The 13,073-nt window shown below is 44.4% G+C and overlaps 1 pseudogene; it reads left to right on the top strand.

Moving 5' to 3' along the window:
* The first annotated feature begins 8,277 nt into the window (after positions 1 to 8,277).
* Positions 8,278 to 8,980, top strand: LOC144767306 (proteasome subunit alpha type-2 pseudogene; annotated as a pseudogene).
* Positions 8,981 to 13,073: the final 4,093 nt, after the last annotated feature.

Here is a 13,073-nt window from a genome sequence, read left to right as displayed (position 1 = left end):
CTGCCAATCTGTGTGAAAGGGGGACACTGCCAGGGGGAACTATATCTGCCTAGCTATTAATAGAGGTGTAAATAAGGGGAACAGTGTGTGTAGGAGCCTGCTCCTGATGTTGCTGAAATGGTGCAGATGGAAACACATTTGTGCTGCAACCAATCCCACCCCGCAAGGTCAGATAATGGTCATGCATGCCCACCCAGGCCTCAGATGACTCTATCTATATCTATCTTGGCCATCCATATTTTAATATATGCATTCCAAACACCCAGTTGAGGTGCCACCCCTCATTGCATGGACAGTGATCTCCACGTCACCATTTCAGCATTGGCCCATTTAGGAAGGGCTTTCAGCCAGAGGGACAGCGATGGCCCTACAGCTGACTTCCAAGCCATGGCTATACGGCTCTCCAGGAGAACAATCACCCAGTCGAGGAACCTGACAGCATATCTATTATTGCACATCCACTTAGTCAGCCCAAGGAAGCAGTGAAGTGGTTTGCATTCCAGGGGACAAACTATATTATCAGTCAGGGCATTCTCCGGGCAGTTCTAGACCATGTGATAAAAGTCAGGTAAGGGACAGGAGCATTGCGGACGTTCCCAAAGTGACACCCAGAAAGATATGATGGAGGTACACTGGGATCAGATATGTTTGGTGGACATAGTTAAATTGATGCATACTTCAGGTGGGAGTTCTTGGAAACACCCGCACCTGCTTAAAACACAAGCCCATTGTGCATCTGCCAGCTCCCGGCCAAGAGAACTAATCCATTTGTCCTTGAGGGCCTGGAAAGGTGGCATGTGGAGGCCCATAAATCTGCCTTAAAGCAGTGGGCTTGTGCGCCTACCAAAACTGATGCCTAAAAATATCTGAAGTGCTGAGGATGGGGCTGGTTCTGCGTGCTTCAGCTCTCAAAAGACTCTGATAGCTGTCACTAAGGCATTGTATGTGAAAAAACTGGCCCTTGTTGTAGGAGGCTGGCTTGGTATTTGGTACACACTTATTCAAGTGTAGCACAATGCACTAATCCAGACAACCCTTATGGTGTGTTAGTGACCACCAATAATTCATAATTGTTGCTTGTTTTGAGAGGATCATATGTGGTGACCTTGTTCTGCAGGCCATGGCCATTGCAGTGTTTAAAACATTAGAAGTGTATGTAAACATGAAAGAGATGACCTTCCATCCTAGAACATAATTAAGGAGGGCCTCTCTTTTCCTTCGGCTGCCCGCGCCTGACAGAACACTCATTCAGAGAAAGACTACAGGTAAGGCCTCTCTTGAGCGCCCATAATACTCATGATGTCCTGCTTTATACAGGACCCCCTCTAAAATATACACAATCTAGATGAATACATTTTATTCTTTCCATCCTCTGACTATAATATTTTTCTCTTCAGAAATCTCTACTATTTGAACATGAATAGAACGTTTTCTTTGGTGCACCTATTGTACCTCATAAGGTATGGATTATACGTGCCTCCCTAATGACAACCTAATTTGTTTACACATCCGATAAATGTTTGGTTGTTTCTTTCTCTCCTACTAGTTATATACAGAAACAATGATATATGATTAACCTACGCCCTGAGGTAGCCCCAGGCTGAAAAGCCAATTTTGGGGGGCGAAACACGTGTTGGTGGCTGTCTTACAAAACCCATTGTTTGTACTTTACTCTGAACTACTCAGAAGAGGAAAGAGTCTCAATTTCAAAATAAAGTGGACTCAATAAAGGATGCAAAAAGATTATAAATATTTCAACTTGCTCTGGCACTTCTTTCAGTTTCGTAATTCATGGGGAAGGAGTCCCCCATTGCTAAGGAGAAGTAAACACCCCAAAATACCCTCAAAATACACGCAGGAGTGCATAAATACCTAGACCCACTAACCCCTTTCCCTCTTTCCAGGCCATAGGAACATGCAAAGCCTCCGTGCCAATGAAGGAAAGGGTGTTGCCATTGGGTTCTCTACCCGGCCTCCACCACTGGTCAGAACGAAAGGAGCGTCCCGTGTATAGAGAGCAGGGGTCCCAGTGCTTAATTTGTAAAATATTCATTGCAGGTGCTAACATTTTTTAAGCAGGCCACACCAACACACCACTGGCTTCACCCTTTCACTCCACTGACTCCACCCACTTCCCCTATTGGCTCCACCCACCCACACCCACAACGAGTATTGCTGAACGTGCCATAACAAGGGTTAGACCAAAATCTGCAGATTGAAAGGTCAGGAACTGAGCCATGTGCATAGCCATAAGGATGCACTACAGGACAGTCTATACCCTGCACTGTGCACCTGTGGCTTAAGGTCAGTCACTAGCCACGTGTCATCGAAGCACAGAAGGGCCAAGCTGTGGCACAGCAAGACACTGAGGAAGTGTCTGTCACCCACAGGGGTGTAAGTCTGAAAACACCACACATCCACCCAGAGAGGTGGAAGACTGAGCACCACACACCCATGACATTGCACCTCCACATCCATAGCCCATTAGCTCCTGTATACACAGACTGTCAGGATCTGACTTGCAGAACCCCTGCAGGTGCTTGGCAGTGGGTAGAGAGCCTTGCGAAGGACAGAGCTCCTGTCTGGAGTCCATTGCTGCACCGAGCGGACCCGGGTAAACTCTGAAATTAAAGCCCTGCTGTTCCTTCCTGATTATGCTTATTCTGGAATGTCACTTATTCACACCTGACTACCCCACCCCATCTCCCCTGACTCTCGAAAACAGAAGCATCAATCAATGCAATTCACTTGCAGGAACGCAGGAATGCAGGCTCGCATTCACAATATCCCATCATAATCTAATGTCTCGCAACCGCAATACAGCAGCAGCCTTGGCCCAACCACAGAGAACAAGTCGTGATTCATTGTAATATTATATATATAATATTTATACAATCTATGATTTTTAGGTGAGCCGCACCAATACTTTGTAGACAAAAGTTGCAGTTGAGCTCTTTTTGCAATTGCTGTTCATATTTAATTTCCTGCTTAATAAGGTAAGTTGTTTATCACCACGCAATGTCCGGTTTTGTTTAGCATTACTCCATATGGACATAAACAAAACATTTCAATCTCCTCTAACCATTCCAAGCTTCAAATCAAGTAAACTGTGAGAAAAAGTGGTGATGAATGTTCAAGGCAACAGCAAATCAACCCTCTCCCTTTCAGCCTCCTGAGAAATTCCCAAGTCAAGCATCTACAAATTACTTCAAACAGAAACATTGCTAATTCATCCCTTTGCCAAACGATGAAGTGGCCAGGCAGTCAGAAGATAACTGTCGGTGCGCTAGTGTAAATTACGTGAAAGGGGTACAAAGTGTGTGCGCAAAATGTGTGTGAAAGAGTGATAGTGGTATTTGTTTATTGGGCCAAAACACAAGTAATATAGTGTGCATTGTTTACATTCTGCTGTTTTAATTAGGTTCAAACTCAAAATAACAATTTTTCAATGTGAAACTACCCCTTGTTTTTCGAAAAAGTCAATCTCATTTTAACTCCATCAGTGGCAATGAGCCATGGAGCCTGGAGGTTCTCCAAGCAGATTGCCTGAAGAGTGTAGTATTCATTTGATGTTGCCTTGTGTTGGCGGGCAAGAAGTGCAGATGGAAACTGCCACATGAAACATGGCACCGTCCATGCCTTTGAGACAAATGCGCAAATTTAAAATACCTGTGAGTGTTCACACACAAGGCCTGTCTGATAATCATTCAACTGTGTGATTTACATCTAAGGTTACTATAAGAATGGAGATGCTAGAGCCAGGTGTCCTACAGTGGACCAATTAACTCTGGTAACCCATACATTGGGAGGTCAAGTGTGCCAGAGGAAAGAGGCCGTTGAGTCACAAGGTGCTGAGCTTGAAAAAAGCATATTTGACAGTTAACCTATTCCTTTATTTGCTGCAAATAAATTGGTGAAGAGGAAACACAATAGTAAATCTGTTCCAGATTACTTAACAGCGACTTGTTGTAGTACTATCTACTACTCTCTTACCTGTGACCTGCAGTCTCCCTGGCACTGGCTCCATTAGATCGCTGGCAAATAATGTGTGTTGGTGGGCCCCCCGCCCAGGCCAAGAGCATTAGCATGCAATGCAAATGCCAAGTCAAAAGGAATAATTCATGGCCTGCTTCTGCTGGGTGTTCATTTCAGTGCATACGAGTTGTTAACAGAAAGCAGCAACGTGCTGTTTTATTACTTCGACAATGCTGTATTAAGGTTGTTGCCGGGACCAGAACTTTCGAGGACCCACTATGCCTTGCCCGCAGTCCACCCATCAGCCCGCCCTCAACTGTAATAATTAACCAATGCAAAAGAAAATGCTTCTTTAAAGGTAGGCGTGCATTACTGACACCACTAACGTGATGCAGTCATCAGCCTGGACCTGGGAGGGCCATCCTGCATGAAGGAGGGCGACACAGAACAGGTAGGTACATTTCTTTTTAATAAATATTGGGCTCATCTCACTGGGGAGAAAAATTCTATAGCCCCGGCCCTGTTACAAAAGTGCTGATGCTTAGCACCTGAAAGCTCCTGCACACATTAAGCACTGCTTCTGATGTTGCAGGTTGGGGAAGGGTGGGCAAGATGCATGGAGCTCCCCTACCACATGTCTGTCAGAATTGCCATCTTGGCCACACCCCATAATTGTTGCTTGTTTGTGAGGATCAAATGTGTTGACCTTGTTCCTTCTGCTGGCCATAGCCATTGCAGTGTTTAAAACATCAAATTGCCAGAATTAACAAACAAGAAAGCACTGCAAAATTACGAATTTATTTATACCGATCAAGCATTATAAAATGATATTAACTATAGTCACATTTTTTGCATGACCTCGGACTGACCCAGTAATGAGCAAGCCCCAATTTAGTATGTTGGGCTATTGGTTACCCATTTTAGATAGTATAAGTGCACAGTCTGCTAAGTGGGTCTATGCCTGTGAAAACGATCACTTGGTTCTCATGAGAGTTTAGGACTGCTGGAGAGAAGATAGAGCCAGCACAGGACAACTGAAAAAAGCTGAAAATAGAAATAAAATTGTATGTATAGTCAAATCAAGGCTCTTCCTTTGTACCTTTTAAATAGGTTTGACAACCAGGGGCCTCTTAAGGATTTGAAGGGCCCCGGGCGAGCGAATTTAAGGCAGCCTGTTCCAACAGCTTTGAATTTATGATCTAATTTCATCTCTTGCATGCCCTCTTTGGCAAGGTCACTGACAGTGCAGAGGCACACTAATCGTAATTCTAAATGTGTTTTCATCTAATAATCATGGATAGTGACGGGTGCTTTCAATGTTGTAATACTTCAGCAACTCACTAATAATATTGCAAATAATCTCAGTGACCACCCCATTTGTCATATGTGAGGTCCTGTTTTGATCTAAAAGAAACTTTTTTATTATGAATGTTGCACAGTGTTGAAAAACATTAACACCATTTCTCTGTAAAATGTGTGTAATTGACCCCACACCACGAACATCAACAATTAATGAAAGAAAGACAGCATTTAAAACAATCTGTTTCAAATTGATTCGAGGTCATCAGGGCAATACTATGTAGAACAGAGCTGGCACAACCACAGAGCCCCCTGAAATGTCGCAAAACGGCTTTGTTGTCAACAGAGAATTAAACTGTAAAATTATTATTGCAAAATTTTACATGAAATGCGGAATTAAGAGAAATACGTATTTACATGTTTCGTACACAATGTGCTTGATAAACACATACAACACTGAGCTCAATTATTTGCGTGTTCCCTGAATAGTAAATTCAGGAGTGTGTTCACTTTTCCAGTGTATTATTCCATAAGACGTCCATTGTGGTAGTGGCATCGGATAAAAACTCGTGCATGCAGTCAGCTGTGTGCATGGGGCCCGCCCCTCACTGTACCCCAGTAAGCGCTCCCTCCTCAGTGGGCATTCACTAATGGACACGACCTAATCGCCACTAGACCAGAGCCCTGGCACACATTTGAGGTTTTTTTTGGTGTCTATGTGCTTGCTCATTGTTGAACAGTTAGGCCGTGGGTGGTGCTGATAGTAGGGCCGCCTCAATGTATTTTGCAATCGTCACAATTTTTTTTCAAAGTATAGCTAAAAGCATTCTCTTTCTCCGTTACAATAATATTGGCAAGTTAATTGCAGTACAAAGAAAGGGAACGTATCAGTAACAGAACGGTTTTTTGAATATTAGTTTATCGGGCTGTAGTCATGCATTGTTATACTTGTATAGCGTTGAAGATTGCTTATCCATTGTTTTCGTCTTCTATGTGTTAGGTGTACTCTAGTTTGAAGGCTTGCCATCTGTCCTTATTGAAGCAGTGCCAGCACTGTCTGCTACTGGTAATCCCTGCTTGCTTCCTGTGCTAGAGGGAGGAACCTGGACAATATAAGACGTGCACCTTTTTAGCCCACTCAGAACACTTATTAAATGAAGATGTGGCTGTACTTTCTGGTCTTAAAAGAATACTTTCCATATTTTTAATCCCTCGCGGGGACAGAATGCTAAAATAGTTTTAAAATATGACATTTAAGTTGTGTTGTTCTTAGAAACCTTCTGGAAATTTACCAAGCATGCAGATGAAAATGCCCATGGCACAGCAATCCAGAGTTTTTCCTTGCAATAACTTACAAGAATGTTAAATAATATGACTTTGTATTAGTTTCGTCCACGATTTGCTTTTTTGAAGTGGATTATATGTTTTAGGGACTACTTTGTCCTTTCTCTTAGAAAATATCGATACTTTGAACAGTACTTTATGGTTTAAATCTTTTATTGAGATTTCAAAAAAGGCAAAACAGTAGGACCTCAAACTTTCCATCAAGCGTAGCAGGGTAAGCTCCGATGTAATAAAGACAAGCATACTCGGTGCCGTAAGGAGCTGAGCAGCAATACAGGTCACAAATAATCCCCTTAAACAAAACAACGTGACCCTCCCCCTCCCTTCCCCTCTTGCCACAAATCAAAAGGATAACCCCACATTGAACAGTACTTTAAAGCGAAAAGCAGGCCTTCGGGTTGCCTTGGAGCCCACTTAATATGCATAGATCCGCACTTATTAAACTGGAGTTGGCTTCAGGGTACAACAAAACATAACAAAGTGAAAATGCAACGCACACCTGATCGTCATCCCCAATGAGTCATCTGGTCACCTATCCCCACAGCATCCATGCAGGATTATCGGGGCTAGAAGAAGAAGTTGCTAGAAATTGGATTAACTAACCTAAACATGTTACCAACAAATGTTGCTACATGCGGGGAGGATTCAGGGTGTGTCTTTAATCAACATAATGTTTTCCTCATTATAGAGTTGCATTTAAATGTACAAATACGGCAGTGAATACATTCATGAACACAAGACCCAATGAATGAATAACTTGATGGAGTATGCCATGCTGCCATGCTTTTTGTACTTTTTCAGTGTAGTGCCATTGGGTTCTATGACACAGGAACATGTGACTCTTACGTCTCACCAATAAGGTCACATTTAAGAAATTGAGTTATTGATAAAGGGGGTGAAAACCCTACTGAAGCCACAACCAGAATCCGTGACAGGGTGAACCACAAAATGTCACTAAATTAACCTTTGCATAAAATTCTAGTACCTTGGCACAAAAGCAGTCAGGCTTAACGTAAATGCACTATGTTAATTAAGTATGTAGGCAGCTCTCAAATAGTAATAAAGTGAAACATAACACTAAAAAAACTCCACATCAACTATAAAAAATAGAAAAACATTATATATATAAAATGTCACAAAAGTATATTTGTGAAAAAAGAGCCTAAAAGTTCAAAGAGCCAGCCACAGGTATCTGGTCACTCTGGTCTGCAGAGAGGGCCAAATCCAAAACCTAACAAAACCAAACCTCATCTGGGGTAACTGGTGTTCCTGTCTAATGGGGAACTGGCCTAGCAATTCAGTTTGGTCTGTTCCTATTGAAGCGGGTATGAGTTTGATTTCTGGAATATCATTTTAGTCAAAAGACACAATAGACTGGAATGTGTTTAAAGTAATTACCAGTGTCTGAGATTAATACTAGCTTTCCAATAATCACCTTTTTGTTTTCCAATTTTATATCCAACAAAGATTGTGCCAACACAGTCTTTGAAAGAATGGTTGAGGCCTATCTCGAAGAAGAAATGGATACTAACGACTCAGTCGTATCGCAGAAATGGCAAAACAAATACATCTTCCCATGTGTGTTTGGAGAAAATCACACTGGTGGGCACAGAGGTCCTGAAGCTTGACATGAGCGATTAGCAACTATTTGTTTGGAAGATGGTGGCTGATCGTAGATACAGTTTCTTTCTGACCACTTTCAGCTCATCTGGCAAACTTGTCCAGATTGAATATGCACTAGCACCTGCAGCTGCAATACTCCCATCTGTGCAAATTAAAGCTGCAAAAGGTGTGGTGTTGGCAACAGAGAAGACACAGAAATCTATCCTCTATGATGAACAGAGTGTTCATGAAGAGGAACTAATAACTTAACACATAGGCATGGTGTACAGTGGTATGTGTCCAAATTACAGGATATTGTACGGAGGGCTCGGAAGTTGGCTCAGCAATATTCCTTGGTTTTCAAGGAACCAATTCTAAAAGCCTAGCTGGTACAGCGAGTTGCTTCTGTAATACAAGAGTACAAACAGTTGGTGATCGTCCAATTTGTGTATCATTGTTAATTGCTGGTTGGGATGTGAAAAGGCCATATTTATTTCAGTCTGATCCTTATGGTGCCTATTTTGCATGGAAAGCAATAGCTATGGGGAAAGGTTACGTAAATAAAAAAACGTTCCCTGACAAAAAGTATAATGAAGAGCTAGAACTTGAAGATGCCATTCACGCAGCCATTTTAATATCAAAGGAAAGCTTTGAAGGACAGATGAAGGAAGACAACACTGAAGTCGGCATCTGCAATGAAGCAGGAGTTAAAAGGCTCACTCCAGTTGAAGTAAACGAGTATCTGTTAGCTACAGCATAATAATTGTACCTTAGCAAAACTGGGAATTTCTAGATTTTTTTTATTTCTACCACAAGCGAATTACAATGTATAAAACGCTAATTTGTAGCTTTTTTGAATACTACATGGTTTGTCTGACGGATTTTTAAAAAAATGGAATGCGTGCAAATCACAATAAACAATATAAAATGATATTTGCCTGTCTGTCTGTATGTATGTGTGCGTATGTATAAAGCATTTTTTATAGCATATAGCTAGCCATAAGGCAGCAGAACTGCCTACTCTCCTCCATGCTGAAACCTAATCCAAATATCATTAGGAACACAAATGGTAATGAGTGATGTTATTTATTCACATACATTTGATGTATAAACATAGTCCATATAAATAAACAGTGTGCCCAAAGTGTGGCGTAAGGAAAAGGGGGAGGGGAGACGTAAGTGGTTTGTGAGGATCAGGGTTGTGTGAAGTAGTTTCAGAGGTCAAATGTGATCAAACAAATAAATTGCTGATTGACATCACATGGGCATGTTATAGCCATATACATCTGTAAACAGTTATACTCCTATCCCATAAGATAAAACACAATAACAATGATCTGTTGATTCATGGGTAGGTCTTGCAAAAGAAAGTCGACGTTTCGACCCCTAGTGGGTGTAGGTTGAGTTGCACCTTACTGTGGGGTCTTCTTTAGGACTGATACGTGATGTGTGGTTGGGGGGTGGGGCAACTAAAAGATGAGAAAATAAGGATAAGGTAATGAAACCCTAATTAGGGAGTTTAATAAATGAAGGGTATAATTACCAGTCACTGAATGATGTCATCAGTGATGTCATTTGAGATGTCATCAGTGATGCCATCAGTGATGTCACTGACCATGTCATGAACTATGTAATATGTGACATCATCAGCAGTGCATTGCAGGGGCGCGAGTTATAGTTAGCTGAACTAACTATAACGGCCGAATTTCTCTGGATTTCTACGAGTGAAATGTCCAACTAACTATAACGTCCCTGAAACCTATGGGTTTTTCAGTGAATTTCAAAGGTTTTTTAAATGAATACATGGGTACTGTCTGAATAATTAGAGTACTGCAAGGAGAGTGCATGGTGAATGTATAAGTGCTTGGGAATTTGCTGAGTGATTGGATGAGTACATAGTACTCGCTATACCAAAAACAAGATAAGGAAATATCTTAAGACAATACTCCACTGAATGTGCATTACACCTTCAACTTCACACAGATGTCTATGATCATTTAAGTGTGGAAGTATGAATTATTCCCTCTTACGTCCATGTTGCTCATTGTTAGAACTGGGATTTCTGGTTGCTAAGGCTTACGCCAAAGCCAGGCAGAAAACACCATTCTAGTCAGGTCAAGGGGGTCACACGCCAAGACAACCCCTGCTCTCCCCCTTGGTAGCTTGGCACGAGCAGACAGGCTTATCCCGGAGGCAATGTGTAAAGCATTTGCACATGCACACAACAGCAACAACATCCTAGGCACACTACAAAAGGAACTCCACACAAGGGTATATAAAAATAACTTTTGTATTGTCAAGACACATCAGATAGTAATCACACAATATACATTGTGCCAAACGGCACGGGCAATATTCACAAGGGATTATTTACACCAGGACAGGGCCACGTGGGCCACTGTCAGAATCAGCACTTAGTAGAACTAGCAGTTAGAATAACTGTAACACAAACTGACAATTGTAGAACACCACCAGTAACCACTGGTAAAGGAAGGTACACACTACGCAGTACTAATAACCATAGGCATAGATCACGCATGGACACATAACCTCTCTAGTATAACATACTAGGCAAAGTAAACTTCTAAGTATGAGCACCTTTAGAAGTATAACACAAGCATAAAGGCAAAGCACATCACGCAGCAATCACATTCAGGCCTAAACAGTATCACTACAGTAGGCCATCTCTCATTAGTCTAAACACATTAGACTCTGCCTCCTAAGAATAAATCACATTTAGGGGTGTAACTCACAGTGAAGTAAAATCTCACTAACACCAACCTCCATAAGTAAAACCATCTCTAGAGGTATCACATACAGGGAGCGTAAAACATACTAGATGCATTACATTTCCTAGCACCACATTTAAAGCACATGAATCACATTAGGCAATCATCATCACAAACCTAGTAATCACATTGGGCAAAAATCAAATTAGGGCCTTGCGGCCTATCCATATACTGGCCATCTCAAGAAGGGGCTCAAATACCCTGTGTCCAGAATGTCTGGGCGCGCTGCCATCACAGCGCCAGTCAGGGGTGCGCCACCGGCGCAAACCTAAACGTTGCAGCTACCCACTAATTGCTGGGCAGCTGAGGACAATCACAAGGGCCTAAACGTTGCAGCTGGCACTAAGTGCTGCGCAGCTATGAGAGGCCAAGGTAGGGGCGATGGGAGTGCGAATCACTCCTGAGTTCACAAAGAACAGGTCCCCCTAAAAGAGATAAAAGCCTAAACGGCGCAGCTGCCCACTACTTGCTGGGCAGCTGTAAACTCAAACTGCGACTGGGGCTGTCACTAACCCTTCTGGACAAAACTGCGCCAAACATGGGGCCACACAGGCTCTGGAAATAAGTTGTCCCCAAACGTTGGAGCCATGTGGCCCTAAAACAAATGTGCCCCTGTAGGTACAGCGGCCCGCAACTGCAGGGCTGCTGTGGAGGTCTGCCCCACCTTGGGGGCACCAACAAAATGCTCATGGGCCCTCCGCTCAGGAAATCACTGCTAAAAACGTTGGGGCGGCCCACTGCCATCCGAGGCCGCCCTGAAGGCACCACTGAACAATGCCGAGCACACTGACTGCGAAAATGATCATGCCCCCACGGAGCCCTCGCGGCTCTTAAACAAATCTTGTGCCAACGTTGGAGACCCTCCCGGGGGACTCAGTAAACAAATATGGCCCCAGCCCCTTACTGGGACGTTCAATGCACGGTTGCCTCGCAGGAGCTTTCTGGCTCTAGGACTGCCGATGCCCCCCTCAGCCCTCACTCACCGGCTATGCAGGGGCTGCTCTCCTCTTCACCCAGTCCCCCATCTCGGGACCGGGACTTTGTGGAAGGTTGACTCCTCGACCGGGGCTCCCTCCAGCACAGGGGAGCCCCGCAACACTTGGGCTCTTTTCCGCTGGCGGCCCCGGGGCTCTCCCTACTTCAAGGGAGCCCCGGGTCGCGGGAGGCCATGATTCGGCCAGCTTCTCTTCCTCTCCTCTGGCGCCACCGCGGGGCTCTTGCTTCCACATGGGAGCCCCGCTGTCTGCCTGCGCCGGTCTTCACCCGGTCCCCCATCGCAGGACCGGGACTTTCTCAGCTGGAGCCGGTGAGGCTCCGGGGCTTCCTTTTTGGCCGTGTCACTTCCTGGTTAGGTCCAGGCCCCGCCTCTGTCCCGGCGGGCCTGCCTGGGTTCCGGTTTTCGCGGAGGGGCACGGCGGTGATTTCTCTGGCATAATGAGGGGTGGGCACCCTCGGTATATAAACAATTAAGGCCATAATGCAGGGTGGGCTCCTGCAATAATTAAAATAATGAGCAGGGTGGCCACCCGATCAGCAACAGGAGGGCAGGAGCGCTCCCCCCCCCCAGGGAAAACGACAGCGCGCTGCCCAGCAACCAGGACATAGCGCCCACGAGGGGTCCAGAAATCATAAAAGGCCCCAGAAATGACCCCATAGCAAGGAGGGTCCCAGCACAAGCAGGACATCACAGGACAAGGCTTACAGGGTCAGGAAGAAGGACCCACAAAAAGTCCATTAGCAATCCAGGGGCTGGGCAGGGGCCATGGAGGTAAGCCTTCCCCTGGGCCCCAGCAGCAGCACGCCCCTGGCAGGATTCAAGTAGCAAGACAAGAACATCTTCAGGGTGTCACAGCACCCTTTTTATACAGCACAATCCTTTGTCTAAAGGTGCAGGGTGGGGGCAAAACCAGGTGCATCTGGTTTGGGAGCACTCTTGATGAGCTCAGCCACCCCTCCCATTCACTAGTCAGGCTAGGGTCATCAGTCGCACCACAGGGGGCGGAGCCAGCATTGTGTGGGGAAAGCCCAGCCCTATTCAGGTCCCAGGAGCACCCCTCCCTCACA

This window comes from Lissotriton helveticus, chromosome 7 (genome assembly GCF_964261635.1).
Source record: "Lissotriton helveticus chromosome 7, aLisHel1.1, whole genome shotgun sequence".
NCBI lineage: Eukaryota > Metazoa > Chordata > Amphibia > Caudata > Salamandridae > Lissotriton > Lissotriton helveticus.
Note: the sequence above shows the minus strand (reverse complement) of the source record. Positions and strands in the feature narration are given on the sequence as shown.